This window comes from Neofelis nebulosa, chromosome 12, assembly GCF_028018385.1.
Source record: "Neofelis nebulosa isolate mNeoNeb1 chromosome 12, mNeoNeb1.pri, whole genome shotgun sequence".
NCBI classification, from domain to species: domain Eukaryota; kingdom Metazoa; phylum Chordata; class Mammalia; order Carnivora; family Felidae; genus Neofelis; species Neofelis nebulosa.
Window position 1 is genome coordinate 32,526,161 of NC_080793.1, and position 27,697 is coordinate 32,553,857.

The 27,697-nt window shown below is 37.9% G+C and overlaps 1 protein-coding gene and 1 long non-coding RNA gene across 2 annotated transcripts in view; one reads left to right on the forward strand and one right to left on the reverse strand.

The window, feature by feature from the left end:
- ERP44 (endoplasmic reticulum protein 44) overlaps nucleotides 1–27,697 on the forward strand; it is a 97,083-nt gene that overhangs the window by 717 nt on the left and 68,669 nt on the right. The window lies entirely within an intron of this gene.
- On the reverse strand, nucleotides 7,162–16,489 carry LOC131491605 (uncharacterized). Its single transcript, XR_009251541.1, has 3 exons — nucleotides 16,395–16,489; nucleotides 8,304–8,862; nucleotides 7,162–7,285 (listed from the first exon to the last, which is right to left on the reverse strand). It is a non-coding gene; the product is annotated as an uncharacterized LOC131491605 (long non-coding RNA).

The following is a 27,697-nucleotide window of genomic DNA, read 5'->3' on the forward strand; positions in this document are numbered from 1 at the left end:
CGACAGGTGCTGGGGTCGTGTGAATCTCACACTAAGAGCCCTGAAACGGTGCCCGGGTAGGCAGAGCCCTCTGTTGTGGCTTGATGCGATTGGTTGGGAACCCGGAACTGGAGGCAGATTTGGAGTCTTCCAGGAGAATAAATGTTTGAAGGGTGGAGGCAGTGATTATCTGAAAACCTCAGCTCAAGGCCTCCTTCAGATTTTGTCACACACACCCCCACCCCGAAATTTAAGCAGAAGTCTTTTTCAGTGCTCCTAGTTTGAGAATGACCAGGTTTTCTGCATACATTTGCACTCATTCCTAAACTCTCCCTCACCTGCTTGGCTCCATACCATCGTATAAAGGAATCTTTCCCCAGTCCGTCTTTCTCCAAAGTACATCTTGAATGTGCAACCTAAGTAATACAGGCTGCAAGTCAAATAGAGACAGAAGTGAAAGCGGACTCCATATGGCAAAATGACGTGCTTTTCATCGAGCCGTTATTACAATACAATATTTGAAAATACTTTAATTGTAGATTTTTAAAAAGCCGAATTTAAGGTAAACATTAAATCAAAAATCACTTTTTTCTTTTCTTTAGCAACTTAAAAAGCATAATTAAGTGACTCAGAGGCGTATAGCTGGTTCCTGGCAAAACTGGGACCTGAAGCAGGTCTCTTGACTTACAGTGCTTACTCCACCATATCACGTTACATTTTTAATATTTGTATTTGAAGTTCGCTTAATTTCTCTCTCCTCTCCCTGTTTTTTCTTTCTGATTTAAAATTCATATTCAAAAGCCATATATTTGGATCTTTTCATAGAAAAAGCACTATGAGGGGCGCCTGGGTGGCGCAGTCGGTTAAGCGTCCGACTTCAGCCAGGTCACGATCTCGCGGTCCGTGAGTTCGAGCCCCGCGTCAGGTTCTGGGCTGATGGCTCGGAGCCTGGAGCCTGTTTCCGATTCTGTGTCTCCCTCTCTCTCTGCCCCTCCCCCGTTCATGCTCTGTCTCTCTCTGTCCCAAAAATAAATAAAAAAAAAAAAAAAAAAAAAGAAAAAGCACTATGAAAATCTAAAGGGGATGTTAAAGTACTTTTGAGAACGAAAAGTTGAATATAAACATGTAATATTAAATGATGAAGTGTCTTATTGTCACTTCTTATACAGCAGTGAGTGACTTCTGTATAGAGGACAATATTCTGTATAGAGCTTTTTTTTAAAATATGAAATTTATTGTCAAATTTCCATTTGTCCATACAACACCCAGTGCTCATCCCAACAGGTGCCCTCCTCAATGCCCATCACCCACCCCTCATCAACCCTCAGTTTATTCTCAGTTTTGGGGTTTTTTTTCAACGTTTTTTTTATTTTTTATTTTTGGGACAGAGAGAGACAGAGCATGAACGGGGAAGGGGCAGAGAGAGAGGGAGACACACAGAATTGGAAACAGGCTCCAGGCTCCGAGCCATCAGCCCAGAGCCTGACGCGGGGCTCGAACTCACAGACCGCGAGATCGTGACCTGGTTGAAGTCGGACGCTTAACCGACTGCGCCACCCAGGCGCCCCTATTCTCAGTTTTTAAGAGTCTCTTAGGATTTGGCTCCCTCCCTCTCTAACTTTTTTTTTTTCCTTCCCCTCCCCCATGGTCTTCTGTTAAGTTTCTCAGGATCCACATAAGAGTGAAAACATATGGTATCTGTCCTTCTCTGTATGACTTATTTCACTTAGCATAGCACTCTCCAGTTCCATCCACATTGCTACAAAAGGCCATATTTCTGTATAGAGCTATTTTTGATAATTTCATTATACACTGTGCTTCTCTTTTCCTTCTAGAAGTACTGGATTAAAGCTCATTGTTACTAGAGATTGCTCTCCTAGATACTAACCTTTTCCCTATTCATAAAATGTCTGAATTATGAGTTGTCTGCTACAAATTACTCTTAGGTTACTAAAAAAACAAGAAACAAACAAAGACCAAAAAGATACAAGTCTAAAGACATTAGAAAGAAAAGTTGAAATACTGAATAGGAAGATGACATCAGATGCACTTTCCTGGAATGTTATGTTTGGTTGTAGGACTAAGTTTAAGAAGGAGAAAGTATTTATTTTGAAATAATTCCTGCTTTTAATGTAAAATCTCCAAGTCCTATTAAGTATAAAAAAACTTTTTTTCCCCTAATAATACTAAAGTCTAGTTAACATTTTGTATATTTAAGTAAATGTAGAAAAATAGAAACTTAGAAGACATTTTGGAGAATACCTAGAAAATTAATGCTCTGGAAAATAAAGCCCAAGAAAAGGCTTAATAAAACTAGAATTACAAGTCAAGCTAGATTCAGTTTGAACACAGTGTTTACCAAATAGTTTTAATAATCATATACTAGTTAGCACATATTTATAAAACATCTGTTTAATCACTGCTTGAGTTACTTATCTAACTGGTAGTTCTGTTCTAGTGATGGAACCTGCTTACTCAGCATCCCACCTGTCTAAAAATATGTCCTTTATCTTCCCCAGTGTACTTTCTTCCTCTTCCCTCCAACTTCCCCTCTCAGACTTCAAGTTATTCCCTCCCACATACAGTCATTGAATATCCAAGTTCTCATCTAGCTGAGGTCATCATTTTTCCCTCAAATAGCCTGCCCTAAAAAGCTGTATGTTCCCTTACTATGATTTTTTTTTTTCAACATTTTTTATTTATTTTTGGGACAGAGAGAGACAGAGCATGAACGGGGGAGGGGCAGAGAGAGAGGGAGACACAGAATCGGAAACAGGCTCCAGGCTCCGAGCCATCAGCCCAGAGCCTGACGCGGGGCTCGAACTCACGGACCGCGAGATCGTGACCTGGCTGAAGTCGGACGCTTAACCGACTGCGCCACCCAGGCACCCCTTTAATATTTATTTTTGAGAGAGAGAGAGAGAGAGAGAGAGAGAGAGAGAGAGAGAGACACACACACACACACACACACACACACACACACACACACACACACACACACACACACACACACACACACACACACACACACACACACACACACACACTGTGAGTGGGGGAGGGGCAGAGAGAGAGGGAGACAGAATCCGAAGCAGGCTCCAGGCTCTGAGCTGTCAGCACAGAGCCCAGTGCCCTGAGATTATGTCCTGGGCCGAAGTCGGATGCTCAACTGACTGAGCCACCCAGGTGACCCTTATAATCCTAAACTTCTGTAGAAAAATATTTTTCTTTTCCCTGATCTCAAAAACATTTTGGAACATCATCACTGTATGCCTAAAAAGCCTTTCTTGGATGGGTAACTTAAAACATAAGCTCAGTGTGATAACTTTTTTCCTGGGCTTTCATACGTATTTTGCATTTGTATTTATATATTTTATATATACAACTTTTTAAACATATATGTGTATATTTAAAATCGAGGTCTTAGAGAATGAATTCTTCCTGCCCCCCAGGGTTGCTTTAGGAAATCCCCCCATTGCCTTTAAATTATTTTTAAACTCCACTGAATTTGCAGTATGCCTTAGACAAAGTGAGGTATTCTAGATGCACCGATTTGGGACAAATCAGAAGAGACATTTGAGTCACCTGGCAAATGGAGTGAGCGCTTCATCCTCCTGATATCTTCTCTATCCCTCACTGTTTATTTTGTTTCTGTTACGGTTTAGATTGATCCAGTTGGTGTGTATTTATAACTTTAGTTCTGAACTGTATGTAATCTGTGCCCCCGTAACTGTTCATCATATTTTGTGGATGATTTGAATGCTGGAGATAGCAATGATTATCTGCTGCAGACCCATGTATATAGTATCTGGATTGGGAAATTGCTTCCAGGTGTGTGTGCTTTTAAGGCGCTCTACTTGAGCTCTACTCTACAGAGAAAAGCACCTGGCCAGATATAGCATGGCATCATGTTTTCACTTTGTTATGTGACAGTCATTACATAGCAGCTCACAGGATATTATTTCATTTATCATTCTAGTAAAAAAGTCAGTACCTTTTTCTGCTTATCTTTCTGTCTGGGATGGATGTATTTAGGACTGAAAGTGATTGTTTTCCCCTTAATTATTTCTTAGCAGTTGTTCTTGCTGCATTGGTTGTGTATGAGTTCTGGAAAGGTGAAATAAGAGAAATAAGACTAATTGGGATGAAGTTGTTTGATTTATTCTAAGTAGCCTCTTCTGTGGTTCAGAGATTTGTAACACTCCAGTGGCTTTATTGAAGATGTTTTGTCTTGAGTTTCTTGATAATTGTGTTTATGGATCATAAGTTCTTACCAGTTCTAATTGCATCGTGCCTGGACATGAAGGCTTTTGACATTGTTCCTGGTTTGTTCAATAGGTATAGGAAGCCAGGAAAAAAAAAATATTTTTAAGTTTATTGATTTTGAGAGAGAGGCAGAGAGCAAGTCAGGGAGGGACAGAGAGAGGGAGAGAGAGAATCCCAAGCAGACTCTGTGTTGACAGAACCCCCAGTGACCATGAGATCATGACTTGAATCAAAATCAAGAATTGGATGCTTAACTGACTGAGCCATCCAGTCACCCCAAGAAAAATTTGCTTAAGTTAGAAAGCTAAGTAAATCAGAGAGCTAAGTAAACATTTGTTTAATTATAAGTAATAATTTATAATTTATATATAATAAATAATTGTAATTTATAAGTACCTTAAAAATAGGTACAGTAGAATTCAGAGATGTCATTATTGCCATTAATACCAATAATAAATACAGATTACAGTCTTCAACAAGAGTACTTTGGGTACTTGTAGTTTCATTCATAACTAGGTGAGTTATTTATTTGGTTGATATTACTTGCTCTAGATTAGTGGTTTACAAAACCTGGTTGCTGGTTAGAATCACCTGGGGCAGTTTTAATAAAATAATGTCTGGCCCTTTACCCCACCAGTTATATCTGTGGGACTCAAACGTTGTTTTGTTAAAGAAAAAAAATATCCCTGGTGATTTTTTTTTTCTTTAGTATGTCTTTTTAAAAGGTAAGAACTAAACAACGAAACAAAACCCAGAATAGCATTATCAATCTGGAAAAATAAACAGAAATTTCTTTGTATCATAAAATATATAGTCAATGTTCAGATTTTCCTGATTGCTTCAAAAAATTTTTTAAAACAAATTGAAAGCAGGAGCCAAATAAAGTCCATACATGGCAATTGGTTCATGTGTCTCTTAAAAAATTTTTACAAATCTTTATGTTCTCTCTCCTCATTTTTTTCCTTGTAATTTATTGTTAAGGAAACTGGATCCTTTGTCCTGCAGAATTTCCCATATTCAGATACTGCTAATATCCTTGTGCATGGTTTTATGTTTCTCTGTTCCTTGTGTTTCCTATAAATTTGTAATTTATGTGGTACCAGCCACCAACTCTGTTTAGTTAAATTCATTTGTTTCATTTAGCTTTCATTTTTTTAGCTTCTAAAAACCTACCTTCTAGTGTATAATTATGTAAAATTTACTGCTTCCAAAAACCAAACCTATAAAGCAAACTATATTTGGACAAATCTAGCTTCTATTCCTGTCTGTATGCTTTTCTCTCTCCTGATATAAGAAACCTTTAAAATTTTTTCAATTTTTAATTGCTTTTTTTTTTAAGAGTAGGCAGTCCGAGTCTATGTTTGTGTATATGTTTCTCCCTCCCCTTTGATAAATCATAGCATATACTTTACTTTTTTTCCCTTTTAAACTTAAAAGTGGATGTAAGTGTTGAATCACTAAACTATACACCTGAAACTAATACATACTACACTGTATGTTAACTAACTGGAATTTAAATAATAATAAAAAAAGTGTATCCTAGAGATCAGGATAGAGATAGCCCTTATTTCTTTTTAAACTTACTGTTCCACTTGGTAGATGTGCCACATCCACTCTTGTTTCCATTCTTCTGTTGTAACAAATAGTTCTGCAAAGATTAGTTGGTACATACATATTTTTGCTAGTGTATCTTTGGGGTAGACTCCTGTAATTATGTTGCTAAGGCCCACAGTAGGTGTATAGGTAACTTTGTAGCTGTTGCTAGATTCTGTGAAATTCCTCTCCACGGGAGTTTTGCCAGTTTGTGGTCTCACCAGCAGTATAACAGAATTTCCCTGTATCCTTGTCAACAGAGGTATGATGTTGACAGATTGGGTGTTTGTCCGTCTGATAGGTGAGAAATGGTATCTCAATGCATTTCAATTTGATTCTCCTTCAATGTGTGTGACTGAGCTTTTTTTATGGGTAAAGTCCATTTGCATTCAAGTTCTTAACTCATGATTTCCTTAGGTGAGTCTATGATGCAGCTAGAATGAGAGGCACTGGAAAGTACTACTGTCTCTGAATTCAGTAATATTTGTGATGGGTTAAAACTTGAAAAGCCTTGGGGAAGATTTCTGATTGCTGCAGTTATTGAAAACTTTTTCTATAAACCAGAATTTTTAATAGCTTTATGATAATTTAGCTTTTAGATGCACTATAATTTACTTCATCTTTTGTGAAGACATTTGGATCTTGGTTATTTCCAATTTTTCACAGAAAAATATGTACAAAGGATACATATATGATGTTTACTGCATATCTCCAAATACATCCTCAGGATACTTTTCTAGAATTACATTTCTTGGGTCATATGGCATGTCTGTTCTTTGGCATTTCTGATACATTGTACCAAATTGTCCTTTCAGGGAGTTGTTTACTCTTCCTCTAGTAAATCAGAATGGAAATACTCACAAGATATAGTCTAGGAATAATGGAACGTGGTATTCCTTTGTCTATTCATTTAATGTCTGTTCAAAAGGTAGCAGAGTGCAAAGAATTGTGGACTTCATGTCAGGGCATTTATGTACAAGTTCTGTCTCTTCCATGTACTTAACATCGTAATCTTGGATAAATCACCTAACTAGATTTTTTAGTGTATAAGTTTAAGGACATTGGAATCAGTGATTCAAGGATTCTTTAGTCTCTTTTGTTTTTCAGAAAGGAGTTCAACTCCCCTAATTAGTATACTTACAATGTAATTGGATATCTTCTCAAAAAATCTGCCCTTTCAACAAGTTGCTGGCCAGTACCTCCTCTCATCCAGTGCAAGGAAAAGCATGCTTTGGTCACAACTTTTCTGATTTTGACCATTGCTGTGCTCCATTTCATTTAACCAAGGAAGTGATTACAAAGTTTGATTTTTCATAGCATTTATTGGTCTTTAGCCTACACTTGATTCCATAGAGAGGAACTATCTGTGGCCCAGGCTGCAGGAACTTTATGGCATTGGTATTATTCTTTCCTTGCTTCCTGTCATTTGAATGCCTTTTGCTATCTGCTGTGGAAGAGAAAAATATAACTCAGATGCATATCATGCTTCCAAGAAATTTATAATTAAGTTGGGAAGAGAAGATGTGTATGTAAATAATTAAAATTCCAAAAGGAAAGTGATAGGTGCCTGTAAGGTATTTGTAGAAGTGGTTCATAGATCTCCTACCCAGAAGTGTGGTTGTAAGCCTAGTCATCTACATCAACTGGGAGTTTCTTCCAATGCCCCCACCCCTGGCTGAATCAATCTGCACTTTAACTGTACCCAGCTGATTCATATATGACCATTAAAGTCTGAGAAGTACAGCTGTAGATGTTTGAAAAAAAAAAAAAAATTACTTCTCAGTGGAAGAATCCGAGAAGTCTTCTTGAAAGATAAGTACGGCCTTGAAGAGTGAAATTGATGGGCTGATTTTCAGTCCTGAATACAATGAATAAAAAGGGTTGTGCCTTTGAATAACTTAATAGATCTTTTACATGAATACCTGTGGTGGTGTTTATTTGTTTGTTTTTGTTTTTAAGAAATCTTGCTCTCTTGCTGACATGGCCAGATGTCAGAATTGGCCCTCAAGAAGTTGGCAAACCCTTTGGCCAGTTTCCTTTAAAACAGCTCATTATTACCTTAGCCAAAGTAAAAATCATGGTCTTCAGTGGATTCTCACTGCATTCCAATTACTCCATTCAAGAGGGAGGGAAAATGCCACTTTGGAAAAGTTTCTTCTGTATTGCTGTGATTCTCAGGTCTTGGTTATGTTATTGTAAAGATTGAACTCAAATTCTAACTGCTTTGATTCCCTCAGTGATACTGTGGTCAAGATCTCTATGATTCCTCCCGACCTGTGATTTTCCCATTATGCAAAACCTTGAGCATTACATTTAACTCTAGGTCATCCGAGTTTGTAGACATGAAAATTGCTAATATAACAGAGAAAAGAGATGAAAGAGAAGAAGGAAATCATCTCAGACAAGCATTCTAGTAGTATATTGAGCTAAAGAAAACTGTTGAATGAATAGGAGAATATGAATACCTTTTCACTTCTTCCTTAAAATTATCATAGTCTAGTAGTGGGAAATTTGGTGATTGGATTTAAGAGGTTTTAGGAAAAGTTCTTTAGGAATCAGAAGAGTTTTTGACCCTGGAAGAAAGGAATTGGGTATCTCTCTTATTTCTGTGGTATATTGTACCGTTAGTGTCTTGCTTGCTTCAGTAGGCGAGAAGGGATGTAAGAACCATGAGTGGATCACATGCAGTAATAATGACTGAAGGTATAATTGTCTAGAGTTTTGCTGTAGATTTAAGTTCATCAAAATTAAGTAAAATATAAATTCCATTCCTCAGCTGTGGAGGTTCTATTTCAAGTGCTCAAAAGACACAAGTGACTAGTGGCTACTCTATGGAACAGTGCAGATAATTGAATGTTTCCATTGTTGCAGAAAGTGCTATTGGATAGTGCTGTTCAGGTCTTGTTGTTGCTGTCCACCTCAGAAATCAAGACGAATTGAGATAAAGAATGAGGAAAATGTCTCAAATAGTGTTTCACAGCTTGTGAGCAACATATGTCTTGCCTGGAGAGCGACAATGGTAACCTGGAAAATGTCAGTAATCTTATCAGTGGGCACAGATTTGGCTTTTGGTTGCTTGCTAACAGATTTCAGTTAAACTAGAAAGTAAGAGTTTATGTGTTAGTATTGATTCTTTCACTAGTTCACAGTCGCTTAGGGCAAGTCATTTTTTTACTTGATGCCTTAGTTTTTCAACTGAATATTGAGTAGGATTGAATAGCCTGTTCTGGGAATCTAATGGGCATTCTGATGGACTCTAACTGTGATTTTGGAATTTGAGGGCTTGCAGTTTGAGGGCTGTGGTAAAATCCCTTTTGAGGGCTACATTTTAGAAATCCCTTTTGAGGCCTGTAAAAAGTTGGCCTGTTGATACCTTTTGTTTGTTTCAGGTATCAGAAGGATACCCTTGCCAGGAGCCTAATGTTCTAATTTGATTAAATCCACAAATTAATGTGAATCTCTTTCTGCCTGTTTCAGAATGGCCAGAAATTATATGAACTCATGAAGATAGACTAATATTTAATACTTACATTAAAAGGAGTTAAAATTTGTCAGTCCTTTGGACAAGATACTCTCATGTTTACATGCCTATTTTTGAGCTGTTTTGTTGAATTTGAAGGTTTGGAAAATGTAGAGGGGAAATGCCAACGTTTAAGAAATTAACACCACGTTGAAGTCTATCTCTTTGCTTGAAAGAACAGTTTCAAGTGTCAGATAACTTGTGATTTTAGAGTTATCTTGAGAAAAGAAAATTTGGACATTCTTAGTTCCTTTGACTTTTATTACTATGGTTTTGGCCCAAGTGCAGTAAAATCTTAGCTAGCTGGTGAGAAGCATACACTTTGTAATGATTTCACATCTGAAAGAGCTAGGAAGAAAGAACTACTTTTTTTTGTAGTCAGCATAATTTTTTATTTTTTTTAAGTTTCTTTATTTATTTTTAGAGGGAAGGAGGGAGGTAGAGAGAGGGACAGAGAGAAGCCCAAGGAGACTCCGTGCTGTCAGCAGGGAGCCCAGTCCTGCTTGATCTCATGAGTAGAGAACTGCAAGATCATGACCTGAGCCGAAATCAAGAGTTGGATACTTAACCAACTGAGCCACCCAGGTTCCCTATAGTCAAAATATTTTTTTAGAAAACAGCTATTCAAATTGACTCATTCCTTAAGCTTTCTTGATAGCACCAGTTTTTACTAAGAATGGATACTGATTCTAATAGGAAGTCTTATGATCTCACAAGACTCACAAGTAACAAAAGTACCACAGTGTCGCAAAAATATTTGGTTCTTTTAATTGTCCCTGTGCTCATATCTTCCAGAAATAATTTGAAGGATTTTTCCCTTAATGGTAACTTGAAAGTATATTGGCTAAGGAGAAAGTTTTTAGAAGAATGTTCAGTTTAGGAGTCAGAGACTTGGGCTCAAATCTTGGATCTGCTTGCCTATTAACTTCTAAGGAATAATATAGGTATTATGTCTGACTTGTAGGAGCTGTTATTATTTACATGTTTTCTATTATGATTTTATAGAACAAAAAGTAGTAGAAAGTATCACATTCTCTTATTATTAGATCTCACTTTCTAGTATAATACCTTATACAAGTTGTGCTCAATAATTTTGTTAAGCGTATGGAAAAAGGTAGAGCTAGGGTAGTAAGGAAGATCAGGAATGCATAGAGGACTTGTAGGTGGTAAGCTTCATGAAGGTGAGCCTTAACCTAGGTGAGGGAGTTAGTCATTTGGATTTTTTTTTTTAATGGTTTTATTTTTTTTTTTTAATTTTTTTTAATGTTTATTTTTGAGAGGGGGGTGCATGAGCAGGGGAGGGGCAGAGAGAGAGGGAGACACAGAATCGGAAACAGGCTCCAGGCTCCGAGCCATCAGCCCAGAGCCTGACGCGGGGCTCGAACTCACGGACCGCGAGATCGTGACCTGGCTGAAGTCAGACGCTCAACCGACTGCGCCACCCAGGCGCCCCTGGTTTTATTTATTTTTGAGAGAGTGAGAGAGAGACAGACAGACAGAGACAGAGTGTGAGCAGAGGATGGGCAGAGAGAGAGGGAGACACAGAATCTGAAGCAGGCTCCAGGCTCTGAGCTGTCAACACAGAGCCTAACGTGGGGCTTGAACTCGTGAACTGCAAGATCATGACCTGAGCTGAAGTCAGCTGCTTAACCGACTGAGGTACCCAGGTGCCCCAGTCATTTGGATTTCTTGAGGAAGAAAGCAGGGGTAGAGTCCCAAATGTGGGAGTGTCCCAAGCATATCCAAGGACCAGCCAGGAGGACGGCGTGGTGGTCATACTATGCATAAGATATGGTATGTTAGAAGATGAAGTCATGTGGCTAAAACACATTTTGCAAAGTTGTGCTTACTCTTACTGTGTATGTTTACTGATTCTTTCTTTTTTCTGTGCTTTATTTTATTTAAAAAAGAATTGCTGACCTGACCCCAATAAGGTGGAACTTCCTAATAGTGTTGCTGGAAATAGTGATCTCCTCAGCCCTGGCCCAGTTGCTCCTGCTGGGAGTAGCCTAATGTGCCAGTATTTATCCCATTGGGCCCCCATGCTAAATTAAAAATATTCTCTCTATATGACAGGGTGGGTCACAACCTACAGTTGTAGTAACTTCAAATGTTAAAAGTTTTCCTACCATATTTTTTGATTCCTGAAAGCAGTATGCTGCTTGGTACAGAAAAGTGTAATGAAAATAAAAAGCTCAGATCCTCCCCACTGATGGCATTTTAATATATATGTCCTTCCAGTTTCTTCCTTTGCATATTTGGAAGGACTTTTAACAGTAACATGTATGTTTTGAAAAAGTAGGTTTGTGTTGCTCTCTTTTGACCCTGGTGTAGAGTGGTAGAGCACTGTCGATGTGGGACCACCGAAGATGGCCCTGTGTGTGTGCCTCTGCTTGGGTTCACGTAACTTGGAAGTAACTCCTACCTTGACCATTTAACTTTAAGAAGTTATTCAACCTTTCTGAGTTTCCATTTTCTCACCTATCAAAATGGGGATAAAGACCTCTTCTGCAGAGTTCTGAAAAGACAAATAAGACTATTTGTGAATGTGTCCATGGTATATAATAGGCACTTCAACTTTCCTGGTTTCTTTCACATAGTAGTGCTCAACAAATATTGCTTGATAAGGGAATCCATGAGTGATGAATGTTTGAATACATTTCCTTTTTTGGGTAACTTTCAAGTTGTCTGTCCAGTGGTATTAAAATTGTGTGCACTGAAGTAATGAGCTGGCATGACTAGCTTCCAGCTCCTGTGGTCTTCTGATGCTGATAATTACAGTCATTATTATACTCACAAAAGCGGCTTAAAAGTGTGACTATTAAATGAGTAAGTTATCTGCTTACCTCTTTTTTATAACTGTACTTAGTCTGCATATAAATTCAGTATAAAATGATGATAGCAGTTAATGGAGACAGTTGCGTTTTGTTGTACAGGCCATTGGTTTTATAACTGAGGTATTAACTTGAACCCTATTCTGCCACTAGTTTGGAGAGGTCACTTAACCTATTCGAGTCTTCATCATTTAACAAGTGTTTGTATGTAGTGTATACCAGATACTGTAAAGTTTCAGTTCCTCATTTATAAAATAGGAATAATATAATTACTACTTCAGCTTCAGAGTTGTTATAATGATGTAAAAGAGATAATATATGGGTTTGTAAATACAGGTTGTTAGACTGAAATATTTTTGAGTGCTTCAAACATGTTTTCTACTTGGTTTCTCTCCCTAGAAGCCTAGATATGCAATGTATATCCCTTTCAGGGAAAGTTGATGAATTATGGAAATAGTTCTAGGGGTGGATTTCCAGGATAACTGGCAATACGAGAAGGTAGAGTGACTTTGATGCTGGGAAGACCTAGCCCATTCCCAGCTCTAACCCTTTGTAGCTGTGTGATTGATATTAAGCAAAGTTCCTTGACCTTCTGACCCTTACATTTTCTATTTTAAAAGTAGGCATGATTATTTTGCAAAGTTGTAAGATATATGGTATATAAAGTACTTTGCATCATGTCTGGCATACAGGCGATATTTTTGTTTTGTAAGGTGATGAATAGAGAAGGAAAGCCTGTCAAGTGGATGGAGTCATTATTATGAAATGGAGAAAGTACCTTGTAGGAGGACAGCACATGTGCTAATCATCTTTCTGTGCTTGTACTACCTTTTTTTTGACCCTCAGAAATGAGTAAATGGATGACCTTTTTATTCTAAAAGTCTAATTCTAAATATTAGTGGTTTCTTAAAGTACTTATCAACTTGTCTCTTTCCCCTGGTGAGTTATGCAGTAGTCTTATCAAAATAGTGACAAATGTAACTGTGATTGATAGAAATAAAAATCTAACCTGATATGCATTTCTGCTTTTAATACAAAAGCAAACAAATTCCTGTAAGTGGTAGAAATGGAAGTGGAGAAACATGCTTTATGCTTTGCGGTTTGAAAGGTATCATTTGCTCCACAAGGAAAGGCATCATTTCTGTTACTTTGTACACTCAAAATCATTAAAAAAAAATATATCCTTGACTGCTGTAATTGACTAAATATTTGGAAAATGATGATGATTCTTTGGAAATATATAATCTTCTTGTTGAATTCAGTAAGGGAAGAGACGATTATGATAGCATATTTTTGGTCACTGAAAAGATAGAAAAATAAAAATCCTATTTTCTGTAGATGTGGAAGATTCAAATTGCTGGTTATACAGTTTCATTCGTTCCTATAAGCCTAACTTACTTGTATGATAGTTATCCCTTAAATATTGCTTCCAGCGGGAAGTAAAGTTATTTACACATAAGCATGTATAATATCTAATACTCTTAGTAAGTTTTGGCTCAACACTTTTAGTAAGTTATACATATGATGGAAACTGAGGGTATAATAAATATTTTTTAATTTGGATGCTCTGATGAAGGTATTTGCTGAGAACCAGTGGCATATAAGATAGTGTAGGATGCGTATTTCAACTTGGATCAAGAAAAGCTCATCATATAATATTGCTTTTCTAATCTCATTGATACATCTAAAAATCCTTCCAATTGGGAAGATGAGTACTTGGTTAGAAGAGGAGGGCAAATTGTATTTCCTAGTTCTACAACACTTGCGTAAAGACCTCCTTGATATATACCAGTTATTATCTTGAACAAAAGAGTGATTTAAGGTATATAATAAGATGAACCCTCAAGAAATAGCTTTTAATTCTGAGAAGTATCCAATATTCTGTAGGAAAATAATCAAGACTTTCAGTCTTTCTCATTTGACCCATGAGGCAAGAGAAACCACCTGACTAGGTATGACTGAAGCAACTGTTACATTTGATGCCTTAGTGAAAAGTCTTTCTTGTCTCCTTTATTTGGGGAATTTTGATTTATACAGTAGTACTAATTTCCCTGGACCAATTTTAGCTGTTCTAATACAGAAAGGATGGTGATATTTGAGTTAATTAGCAGACAGCATGTCTGTATGAGAAGATTTTCCAAGTATCACTTATTTTGGAATATTACTTTGAAGTGCTAAGTTAATACCCTTATTGTAAAGATGGGATAGGAAATATTAATGGCTTAAAAGGTACCTTTATTCAGGTTGTTGAAAAGAGTTTTAGCTTAAAGAATGAATGAGGGTGTCTTCAGGGCACATTTTCTTTCTTTTTTTTTTTTTAATTAAAATTTTTTTTTTTTTTTTTTTTTTTTTTTTTACCATTTATTTGCTATTGAGAGACAGAGACAGAGCACAAGCATGGGAGGGGCAGAGAAAGGAGGAGACACAGAATATGTAGCAGGCTCCAGGTTCTGAACTATCAGCACAGAACCTGGCACAGGGCTTGAACTCACAAACCACGAGATCTTGACCTGAGCCGAAGTCGGATGCCCAACCGACTGAGCCACCCAGGCACCCCAGGGCACATTTTCTTCTAAAAGAAATACAGGACACTTGTATTATTAGTAAAGGTTATCCACCCATCATCAGAACTGAGGTAATTCATATCAGTAAGGTATTTTAGTAATTAAAACCAATGCCATGCAAACACTATTTTTTCACTGGAAATTATTCAAAAAACATAAAGAAGCATTTATGTTTAGGTTCTGAAATGATGTTTGTTAATGGCCTTGTTCATAAGTCCAGAGTGACATACTGTATAAAGCATGACTGATTTATTTCATCTGTTGGTGGCAGGCAGAATCTACGTGGTTTTATTTGATTTGCATCTGTGGAAACTTCTAAATTTGTAGATTGAAAGTTTATAAATAGAGGAGCCGATGTCTGCCTTCCTAGAGGCTAACAAATACGATTTGGCTTTTTAAAACTGGTGATTGTGACATATTCCCTAGGTCACACCAGCCCCTTAATTGGGAATTGCCCTACTCTTTGGTAAGTCTGCTGCTCGTCACCCTTTGAGCATTTCATAGTGTCAACTACCCCATTTCTTCTTGAAGTGCTGTTCTCCCTGCTCGGTCCATGCTCTAGGAGTTCTTTCTTTTTCTCTCTCTACCCCTCCCCTTCCCCCACTCGCCAGGAGTTGGGGAAGGGGGAAGGGCCTACATCCTAGCAACAGCAGGCGATCAGGAAGTAAACGGGGATGTTCTTGAATGCACAAGAGTCGCTTTCCTCCCTTCCCATTCCATCTTGTCATCCAGTCATTTTACCTCTCAGCTTTATTACTGCTCTAAAGTTTGCAGTGGCCGAGGAGTCTGTCAGTGTCTCGGTTAGTGCCTTGGGCTCAGTTATTCCCTTAGTGCTTTAGTCCTGGTTATAAAATGTAGTCAAATGCCATTTCTAGCCTCTTTATGCTGGTGGGTAGAAGGCACCTCATCTTCTGTCAGCTGTTTTCTTACTGACTGAACAAGGCAGATAAGTAGCGACATTGAGGTAGATCAGTAACTGCACAGAAGTTCTTTCTCTAAGACAGTCTTCCTCTCCTTTGAGTTATGTCAGTCACCTAGGTTTATAGCTTTGGCTCATTGAATGTTTCTACCCTTTAGTGTGTCATCGTGACCAATTTACTTTCTTTTAAAAGTCTCCCAAATTTCCCCCACCCCGGATTAGGCCTTTGTATCCCTCCCCTATATTATGTGTCACTCTTTAACTGTGTAGTTTTACCTCATAGAATATGGACCTCTAACCTTAGTCTTGAAATGGTGCTCCTCACTGACAAGAAGTCTTCCATGCTCCCTTCTTTTCTGCTACAGCAGAGATCAACCCCTCTATTTGGCTTTCAAGGGTATTATACTTACTCTCCTTATACCCTGTTTTTGTTGTTGTTAACAATCCGGCCCAGCCTAACCTTCCAGTGTATCTATCAATACTGCACTATGTGAAAAGCCCGGCTTTGCTACTCCCTCGCTTTACCCATAGAAACTGCTCTGCTCATCTAACCCATGGCAGTGCTCTCTGCCACTTTTCTGCTCTCTCTAAATTTTTCTAGGATACTTGGTGTAAGCCTTGCAGTACTTGCATCATGTATCTTGTATGCTAACTTTGCACGCATGGTCACGAAGCTCTTGAAGGACAGAATGTGCTTTTCAGTTCCCCACAGGCCATACCTGCTTCAGTGCTTCCGTCCCCACCGGTTCTCAACCAGGGACTGCCAGGAGCTTGTGGGTGTGTTCTTGATGAGCTGTACATGGTAGAATTGTGAGGAATGTGTAGAAGGGAAAGGTGAGCAGATGTGCCTCCCAGTAAAGGTAAAAGTTTCTAGTGGTGCTATGTCATAATGGGTTGGTTTGCCGTGTCAAAAGCTTTCTCTCAGAGCAGGTGTTCCCGTGGGAGGCCAAATGGCTATTCTGCCAGGGATGCTGTCAGGGAGAGTCCTGCACAAGATGGGAGTGGAGGTATTATGCAGTTAGATAGACGTGGGCCCCTTCGGCTTTGTAATTCTAAATAACTATCATTTTGACCTAGTGAAGTACAGGTTAGAGAGGCTGATTAAGGTGATGCTAAGAAGTAATTTACGGCTGAGTAATTATTATAGTTTATGGTCCTCTTTCAGTGCTGTCTTTATATATTATGATGTTGAAAACAAAATTCAAAATTATGGAGTATGTTTTGGGGGCGCCTGGGTGGCTCAATTGGTTGAGCGTCCATCTTCGGCTCAGTTCATGATCTCACAGTTTTTGGGTTTGAGCCCCACATCGGCCTCTGCACTGACAGTGTGGAGCCTGCTTGGGATCCTCTGTCCCCTTCTCTCTCTGCGCCTTCCCAGTTCTCTCTCTCTCTCTCTCTCTGCGCCTTCCCAGTTCTCTCTCTCTCTCTCTCTCTCTCTCTCTCTTTATATAATTTTTTATTATATAAAAAATAAATAAACATTAAAAAAATTTTTTTAAAGTATGTTTTCGTGACTTTTGCATATGATCATTTATTTGACTACTGGGGGAGTTTGATTTAGAAGACTGCTTAGCCTACATAGACCCATTATCGGACAACTTTCTTGATTACTAAAAACAAAATGCTCATTGGGATTGCTGTAGTCGCTTCGCTTCCTGGTAAATAGGAGAATTATGCTTATAATTTCCACAGCGATAGAAGATGTAAACTCCAGCTGATTGAAATTTGCTTTTTTCCCCCTCCCTCTTTAAATTAAATCCAAGATGAATGTGGTATTTTTTTGATTTGTCACTTTTTTACTTGCTAGTTTGTCCTGAGGCAGGCCAAATATTTTTCTTAAAATACTTGAGGGAGGGGAGTCTCTAGAATTCCTGCTTTATGGTGAAGCACATGTTGTTTGTTTTTTTTTTCCCTATTTAAAAGTGATCCTTTCACCGTCATAATTGAGTACTAGTCCTCAAGCAAAGATTTCAGAAAATGCTTCCTAGTCTGATTGCAAAACAAATGTTATTCATGGCCTCTCCCAGCTTTAAGTAGATAGGCTTCTTTTGTGGTCTTATAGAATTGTAGAATGTCTGAAAATGGAAGAACTTTATTTAGTTCAGTCTGTTCATTTAGCAGACATTGTGGAGTCTCTACTGTTTGTCAAGCATCATACAGGTACTAAGGAAACAAATGAATACAAGAGCATAAAACCACCTCCTTGACAAAAGTAAAATAGAGCAAGAAGAGAGGCATTTCTATAGTGAAATAACGTTTTCATTATTTTATAACAGTCTTAGGTTTTTAAATGCAAGGTCATTATCATATGAAAGGATTCTAATGACGAAGACTTCTTGCTAGTGGTGTATTTGCTTTGCCAAATACATGTATGAGTGGTCATGACTTCTTTGCTTTTTGTACTTAGTTCTTAAATGTAAACTAACATGATTTTGCTTTTGTATTGGTTTCCTACGGTTGCTGCAATGAACTAACACAAACTTGATGGCTTAAAACAAATTTATTCTCTCACTGTTCTGGAAACCAGAAGCCTGAAATCAAGGTACTAACTAGTAGGGCCACTGCCCCTCTCAATCTTCTCTGGGAGAATCCTTCTTTGCCTCTTCTAGCTTCCAGTGGCTCCAGGCATTCCTTGGCTTATAGATGGATCACACCAAGTCTCTACCTCCATCTTTACATCATCTTTTCCTCTCTGTGTCTCTATGGTCTCTTCTCTTCTTGCAAGGACATCAGCCATTTGATACAGGGCCCACCCTAAATCCTAAATCCAGGATGATTTCATCTTGTGATCATCATATCCGCAAGAGCCCTGTTTCTAAGTAAGGTCACAGTCTGAAGCTCTGGGTGACATGAATTTTGGGGGTGCCCTGTTCAACCCACTGCAGCCTCTGTGGTCCTTTTTGACCCCAAATCTATATTTATATAGATCCATAGACAGAAAGAAATAAACTATTCATGTGCATGTGTATATATCTCAGATGTTATTCTTTAGGCTTGAAAATAAAAGTAATGGAGCCCCCGGGTGGCTCAGTCGATTAAGTGTCCAACTTCAGCTCAGGTCATGATCTCAGTGTTTGTGGGTTTGAGCCCTGCATTGGGCTCTGTACTGATGGCTCAGAGCCTGGAGCCTGCTTCAGATTTTGTGTCTCCCTCTCCCTCTGCCCCTCCCCTTGCACTCTGTCTCTCTCTCAAAAAATAAACAAACATGAAAAAAAAAATTAAAAAAAGATAAAAGAAAAGTAGTGAATTAAATAGTTTTTCGCATTAAAGATATTTAGGAAAATAACTTTAATTTGCATTAATAATGGAATAAGGGATAACTTTTTCTTTTTAATGTGTATTCATTTTTGAATGAATAGTTTCTTTTTTGAAGAACAGTTTCAGGTTCGCAGCTATATTAAGCAGAAGGTACAGAGATTTCCTGTGTACTCCCTGCCCTCACATGTGCTTAGCCTCCCTCATTATCAACATCCCCCACCAAAGTGGCGTGTTTATTATAGTTGTTGAACCTACCTTGACACATCATTATCACGCAAAGCCTGGAGGTTACATTAGGATTTACTCTTGGTTTTTGTACATTCTGTGGGTTTGGACAAATGTGTGATGACATGTATCTATCATCATAGTATTATACAAAGTAGTGTCACTGCCCTAAAAATCCTCTGTGCTCTACTGATTTATCCATCTCTCCCTTCTAAACTCTGGCCACTGATATTTTTACTATCTTGATAGCTTTGCTTTTTCTTGCCTTATACTTCATAATGTCATATGGTGGGAAATAAACATAGTGTAGTTTTTTTTAGATTGTCTTCTTTCACTTAGTAGTGTGCATTTAAGTTTCCTGTATATTCATTCACGGCTTAATAGCTTATTCCTTTTTTTTTTTTTAAGCACCGCATAGTATTCCTTCATCTGGATGTACCACAGTTAATCAGTTCACCTACTGAAGGACATCTTGGTCACTTCCAAGTTTTGACAGTTATAAAATCTTTCGTAGACATCCATGGGTAGGTTTTGAGCGAACATAAGTTCTCACTTCCTTTGAGTAGATACCAAGGAGCATGGATTGCTGGATTACATGTTAAGGGGATGTTTAGCTTTGCAACAAACAGCCAAACTATCTTCCAAAGTGGCTGTACCATTTTGCATTTTCATCAACAATGAATGAGAATTTCTGTTGCTCTGCATCCTTGCCAACATTCGATATTGTCAGCACTGTGGATTTTGGCCATTCTAATAGGTGTGTAGTGGTATCTCGTCCTTTTAATTTGCATTTTCCTGAGGATATATGATGAAAAGCATGTTTTTAAATTTTTTTAATGTTTGTTTAATTTAGAGAGAGACAGAGACAGAGACAGACAGAGAGCAAGCAGGGGAGGGGCAGAGAGAGACGGAGACACAGAATCTGAAGCAGGCCCCAGGCTCTTAGCTGTCAGCGCAAAGCCCAAGACAGGGCTGGAACTCATGAACCATGAGCTCATGACCTGAGCCGAAGTTGGACGCTTAACCAGCTGAGCCACCCAGGCGCCCTGCAAAGCGTGTTTTTATATGCTTATTCGCCATCTGTATGGCTTGTGTCTGTTAGGGTTTTGGGCCCACTTCTTAAACAGATTGTTTTTTTATTGTTGAGTTTTAAGAATTCTTTGTATATTTGAGATAAAAGTTCTTTGTCAGTTGTGTCTTTTGTAAATACTTTCTCCCAATGTATGGCTTATAATCTTATTCTCTTGACAGTGCCTTTTGCAGAGCAGAAAATCTTAATTTTAATGAAATCCAGCTTATTAATTCATTCTTTTATGGATCATGCCTTTGGTGTTATATCTAAAAAGTCATCACCAAACCCAAGATGATCTAAATTTATTGCCTTTAGGAGTTGTATAGTTTTTTGTTTTACATTTAGGTCTGTGATCCATTTTGAAGTAATTTTTGTGAAAGGTATAAGGTCTGTGTCTAGGTTCATTTTTTTGCATGTGGATGTTCAGGTGTTATAGCATCATTGTTGAAAAGGCTGTCTTTTTTCTATTGTATTGCTTTTGCTTCTTTGTCAGAGATCAGTTGATTCTATTTATGAGTCTACGAGCCTTCTTTTCCATTGGTCTATTTGTGTATTCTTTTGCTAGTGTCACACTGTCTTGTTCCTTGTAGCTTTAGAGTGCGTCTTTAAATCAGATAGTGTCAATCTTCCAATTTTGTTCTTGCCCTTCAATTGTTGTCTATTCTGGATCTTTTGCCTTTCTATATGAAATTTAGAAGCAGTTTCTTAGTATCCACAAAATAAGTTGCTGAGATTTGTATTGAGTTTGCACTGAATCCATAGATCAAGTTGGGAAGAAATGACCTCTTAACAATTTTGAGTTTTCTTATCCATGAACATAGAATAACTCTCCATGTATTTAGTTCTTTGATTTCATTCATCAGAGTTTCATAGTTTTCCTCATGTAGATCTTATACATATTTTGTTAGATTAATACTACGTGTTTCATTTTGGAGGATGCCAATGTAAATGATACTGATAGAAAAGCGATTGACTTTTGTTTATTCATGTCATATCCTGCAACCTTGCTATAATTGTTTATTAGTTCCAGGAGGTTTCTTTTTTGTTGTTGTTGTTGTTATTGCTTTTGGATTTGCATAGATTATCTATCATCTGCAAACAAAAGCAGTTGTGTTGCTTCCTTCCCAATCTGTGTATGTTTTATTTCCTTTTTTTGTGTCTTATTGCATTAGCTAGGACATCCAGTATGGTCTTGAAAAACAAACATCTTTGCTTTGTACCTGATCTTAATTGGAAAGCTTCAAGTGTCTCACCACTAAGTATGATAGTAGAGGTAGAGAGAGGTTCATTAACTAGTTGTGGAAGTTCACTTCTATTCGTAGGTTACTGAGAGTTTTTATCATGAAAGGGTATTATATTTTGTCAGATGCTTTTTCTGCATGTATCAATGTGATCATATGATTTTTCTTCTATAGCCTGTTGATATAATGGATTATATTGAATGATTTTCACATATTGAATTGGCTTTGCATTCCTTGGATAAATCCCCATTTGGTCATGGTATATAATTCTTTGTATCAATTTTGGATTCAGTTTGCTAATATCTTTTTGCATTTATGAGAGAAATTGGTCTATAGTTTTCTCATAATGTCTTTGTCTGATTTTGGTGTTAGAGTAACACTGGCTTCTAGAATGACTTAGGATGTATTTCCTCTGCTTCTGTCTTCTCAAAGAGATTATAAAGAATTATAATTTCTTAAATGTGTGGTAAAGTTCCCCAGTGAACCCATCTGGGCCTGGTGCTTTCTCTCTTGGAAGGTTGTTGATTTTTGATTGAATTTCTTTAATAGATATAGGCCTATGTAGATAGTCGTCTTCTCCTTGTGTGAGTTTTGGCAGATTGTGTCATTCAAGGAATTGTTCTATTTCCTAGGTTATCAAATTTGTGGACTGCGAGTTGTTGATAGTATTTCTTGATTATCCTTTTAATGTCCATGGGATCTGTAGTGTGATGTCCTCTCTTTCATTTCTGATATTAGTAATTTCTGATTATTGATCAGTAATTACTGATTAGCAATTACTGATTGTTAATTCCTTCCCACCAATATATGGGAAAGGATTTAATATGGGGAACTGGTTACATAGATGTTGGGGGCTGAAAGAGCAAAAAACAAAGACAGTAATAACACTGGGAAGTAGTTCTATGCCTAAATTGAGGGAAATAAGAGATTATCGTCATCAAAAGGTAGGAATTTGAAAGGAAGATCCACAGAGCTTGTGTTCAGAGCTCTGGGGAGGGCAAAGTCAGCTACTGCTTCATGTGAGAAATAAGGAGGAAGGGTCTCCAGAGTTGAGGGAAGTCTAATGCCCATGTTCTCTTCTTGAAAAATCTGCTCATAGACATAATCCACTCAACTGAGATGTAAAGTATGAGTAATCACTGTGTTGAATAAATATGGGTGTTGGAATGTACTCATAAAACACTAAATTCTAGCTATCAAAAATAAGGGTAATAGTGAAAACAGGAGGAAGGAATTAGTCAAGACCAAAACATCTGTAGAGAATTATAAAAAACAGAAGGGGCGCTCTGATAAGAATATGGAAATATTTGCTAAAATTGATCCACGTGGGGGCGCCTGGGTGGCGCAGTCGGTTAAGCGTCCGACTTCAGCCAGGTCACGATCTCGCGGTCCGTGAGTTCGAGCCCCGCGTCGGGCTCTGGGCTGATGGCTCGGAGCCTGGAGCCTGTTTCCGATTCTGTGTCTCCCTCTCTCTCTGCTCCTCCCCCGTTCATGCTCTGTCTCTCTCTGTCCCAAAAATAAATAAAAAACGTTGGGAAAAATAAAAAAAAAATAAATAAATAAAATTGATCCACGTGTGCTTAGACATAGCAATTTAACTCCTAGTTATAGACCCTCAAAAAGCTTCTAATATGCATAAAGAAACACATGAATGTTGATGCAGCATCGTTTGTAATAATAAAATCTAGAAATATCCCAAATGTCTATCAGTAGAAATAGATAAATAGTAGTGCTATAGTATGTCCAATAGCAGTTCAATCTATATGTATCACTATGTCTACATAGAAAAGTTACAAAGCGGTACCCTCCCCAGAAGCACCTGGCTCAGACGATTTCATGGATGAATGCTTACAAATACGTAAGAACTTATGAACGCTTGCTCTGTGCTGTATATGAATTCTCAAAATAACACTGTGAAATCATATCACCATCATCATCATCACCCCTTTTTTATAGATGAGGACACTGTGGCACAAAATGATTAATTTGCCCAATGTCAACCACTAGGAAGTGACATATCTAGGATGCAAATCCAGGCAGTCTGCCTCCAAAGGCTCTACTCAACCACTCATCCCTGTGTTATCAAAACTATTTCAACTCACTGTGAAAGGTGAAGCTTATCCAATTTTTGTTTGAAGACCTACATATCTAGTAAAATATCTAAATATCTAGTAAAAGCAGTACCCAAAAGGAGAACTACAGAACAATCTCAACCATTATATTAACACAAATATCCTAGTAAAATATTAGTATATAGAATTTAGTAGAATATTAAATAAATCTGCAACTTGAGCAGATGGAGTTATTCTAAGAAGATAAGGATTATTCACTGTTAGGAAATCTGTTTAAAAATCTTACCATACTGGGGCGCCTGGATGGCTGAGTCAGTTAAGCGTCCAACTTCAGCTCAGGTCATGATCTCATGGTTCGTTCAAGCCCCGCGTCAGGCTCTGTGCTGACATCTCAGAGTCTGGAGTCTGCTTTGGATTCTGTGCTTTGGATTCTCTCTCTCTGTCTGTCCCTCCCCCGCTCACATATTCTCTCTCTCTCTCTCTCTCTCTCTCTCTCTCTCAAGAATAAACATTTAAAAAAATTAAAAAAAAAACCTTAACCTCACTGATCAAAGGAGTAAAAACAAATTATATTGCTTAATTAGTAATTTTTCAAATGATATAGGAAAACATTCTAGAGTAAACAATTTAATATAGAAAGAAATAAATATAATAAGTGGAATAAAAAAGAAAACTTGTGTCCCTTTACCTCTTCCCATTCCTAACTTCTTTCCCCCTTTCTAGATGTAACCCCTTTGGTGAATATCTGGTAACTCAGATAAAAATTTTTAATGTATTATGTAGGTCATCTTATAGCCTTACTTAGCTGAAAAGTAAATAAAAGTTATTATATACATAATGTTTATTGTCCTTTCAGAGGACTGTAAACTATTTAGTATCATGTGGACTTGCTTTTTTGGGTTGGGGTTGTATAGCTGTCACATAATGTTCCATTAGTTTTATGTGTACAACATAGTGATTCAGCATCTCTGTACATTATGCTCTGCTCACCACAAGTATAGCTACCATCACCGTACAACACTATCACAATACCACTGACTATGTTCTCTATGCTGTACCTTTTATTCTGGTGACTTACTCATTCCATAACTGGAAGCCTCTATCTCCCACTCCCCTTCACCCATTTTGCCCACCCCCAACCTCCTTTTACTCTGGCAACTATCAGTTTAAACTTCTCTGTGTTTGTAGGTCTGATTCTTTTTGTTTGTTTGTTCATTTGTTTTTTAGATTCATTTTTGGGCAAAATCTTATGGTATTTGTTTTTCTCTATCTGGTTTATTTCACTTAGCCTAATACCCTCTAGGTCCATCCTTGTTCCTTCTTTATCTCATGGCAACTAAGAAAAGGGAGACAGAAGTGCACAAGTGAGATAGAGTCCTAAATTTGGATTTCCCTTTAATAAACCATGGTCATTCCCTGATTACTTTTGGTCAAATTGCTTAGAAAGCTAAAACACTACATGGTAGTGATGGAGATCGTGAAGTAATGACCCTTAATATTTATGAAAGCTTTGAGACTATCATGGGGCGAGGGGCAGGAAATTTAGACCAAAGGGGAAAGGACAAATCCATTTGCTTTGCAGACTTAATTTTTTTTTTTTTAACGTTTATTTATTTTTGAGACAGAGAAAGACAGAGCATGAATGGGGGAGGGTCAAAGAGAGAGGGAGACACAGAATCCAAAGCAGGCTCTAGGCTCTGAGCTGTCAGCACAGAGCCCAACGCAGGGCTTGAACTCACAGATTGTGAGATCATGACCTGTGCTGAAGTCAGATGCTTAACTGACTGAGCCACCCAGGCGCCCCTTTGCAGACTTAATTAAAACAGTATGTGGGCTATGGGGCAGCCAATGATTCTTTCATCTGGTGATTGAATTACTACAGGTATCCCAGCAATTATGTGGCCTTTCAAAGATTAGTTCTGATTGACATTTAGAATTGGTTTGATCTGAAGGAACAGTACAATTTTGAAGATACAGATTTTTAAGCAGTGGATTAACACATTAGGCCTATATAAAAATGGAATCATTCTTGGGTGGTACCTGGGTGGCTCAGTCAGTTAAGCATCCGACTCTTGGTTTCCGTTTAGGTCATGATCTTATGGTTGGTGAGTTCAAGCCCCACACCAGGCTCTGTGCTTACAGTGCAGAGCCTGCTTGGGATTCTCTCTCTCCCCTCTCTCTCTGCCCTTACCCCACTTGTGCATGTGCTCTCTCTCTCTCCCCCTCAAAATAAATAAACTTAAAAAAAATGGAATCATTCTTGGATTTGTTAATGAAAATATTTTTTATCGTAGAACATAGTACTCACGGAAAGGAAACCAAAAAGCCTGAGAGTCATTCCAGAACTAGTGAATATGGAAGACAAGAAACTGAAGGTTTTACCAAAGAACAGTTCTTCATTGAAGGTTGTTGACTTACCAAGAAGGGTCAGGGCCATATGTTTAGTAGTGAAATACAGACATTGTTTGATGTATATAGGAGGCATTTTCTTCACTTTGTGCAGTTTAGAAATAAATATGCCACCAGCAGAAATTGGCAAATAAGACAGTTAAAGAATTTAAATTATACAGTTTAGGATATATCAGGGCCTATATGGTACAAACCTTGAAATTTGTTTAAAAAGTAAAAACATTGGCATTTAGTTCACTGTATTATGTTGTATAGTGGGTATCTTCCCCATCCTTCTTCCCCATTTCTTTATGGGTACTTCCTTTTTCTTCCAAATAAACTGCTTGTATTGGACTACTTGTCTTGGGATCTGCTTTTGGGGGGAGCCCCGGTGAAGATAAGCTGTCATTTTTCCTGTAAAATTTCCTCTCTCTCTCTTTTTTTAAGTAGGCTTCATGCCCACCGTGGAGCGCAGCATGGGGCTTGAATTCACAATCCTGAGATTAAGACCTGAGTTGAGATCAAGAGTGTGAGACGCTTAACTGCCTGAGTCACCCGGGTGCCCCTAAAATTTCCTATCTCTTGACATGGCTTCTTGGATCCCCATGGTGTCATTTTGTGTTTTACTCTGTATTCATTGTTTCCTTGTACTAGTTCTTGGGCTTGATGAGATTGAGGTCAGGTTCAGTTTTTTGGGTTAATACTTTGTAAGTGGTGCTTTTTATTTCCTATTGTATCCTATAAAGAAGCATTAATATCTGGTCATTCCACTTTTGGTAATGTTAAGATTGTTCAGTAACAGTGTCAGTGTAGTTGTCTGCATTAAGATTAACTCAAAGCTTCTCGAAAGCCTAAGCAAAAAGAGCCTATGACATACTGTGTAATTCTCATTGTTTGGTGCCCAGCAGTTGTCTTTTGAGAATGACTTTGCCAGGAACTATGGATGTCTTTTCAATTAAAATACTTCAGACAGAGAGAATCTTCTCTTTCTCTTTTTTTCAATGTGAAAGAGAATTTAAGTTTGATGATCTTGCTAGATGTTTGTATATATATGCATATATATAATGTTATTCACAACCCTATCCCTAGTGCCTAGTACGGTGCCTAGCATGTATACAGTAGATGACTCAGTGAAATATTTATGGAGTGAATGATCTAACAAAAAAAATATATGTACCAACATGTATGTAGATTCCATTAAGGGAACTTGGTTTCATGAGGCATCCTGTGTGAGAATTACAGTGCAGCACAAGAAGAGTAGTCATAATTTTCTCTCAGTATATATTTGCAAGTATTTGTTCTGGAGACAGTGATGAATGGGATGTTGTCTCACACCACCCTCCCTCCTCCTCCCCCACCCCCCACCTCTGGTTCCAGACTGTGTACAGAAAAAGAAGACAATTATCATCTTAACTTTTCTCCCAATTCCCATGCTTTGTTAGTACCACCATTGCTAGAATTTTAGGTTTTAGAGGAGGGGTATGGGGTGATTTTAAGAGAAAAACCCTTTCCACACATTGAGAAAATCAATCCCATTTCTGAAAAGCTTTGGACTTTTCTGTGAAGGTCAGAGTACTACATTGTCTATTCTAGGTAAATTAGTTGATCCCCTTCCTTTTTTTGTTTTTTGTTTTAATTCCAGTACAGTTAACATATCGTCTTGTATTAGGCTCTCATCCCGTATTTAGAATACAGTGGGGAACCAAACACACAGATGACATCGCCTTTTTAATTATTTATTGTTTGTTTGTTTGTTTAGAGAGTGC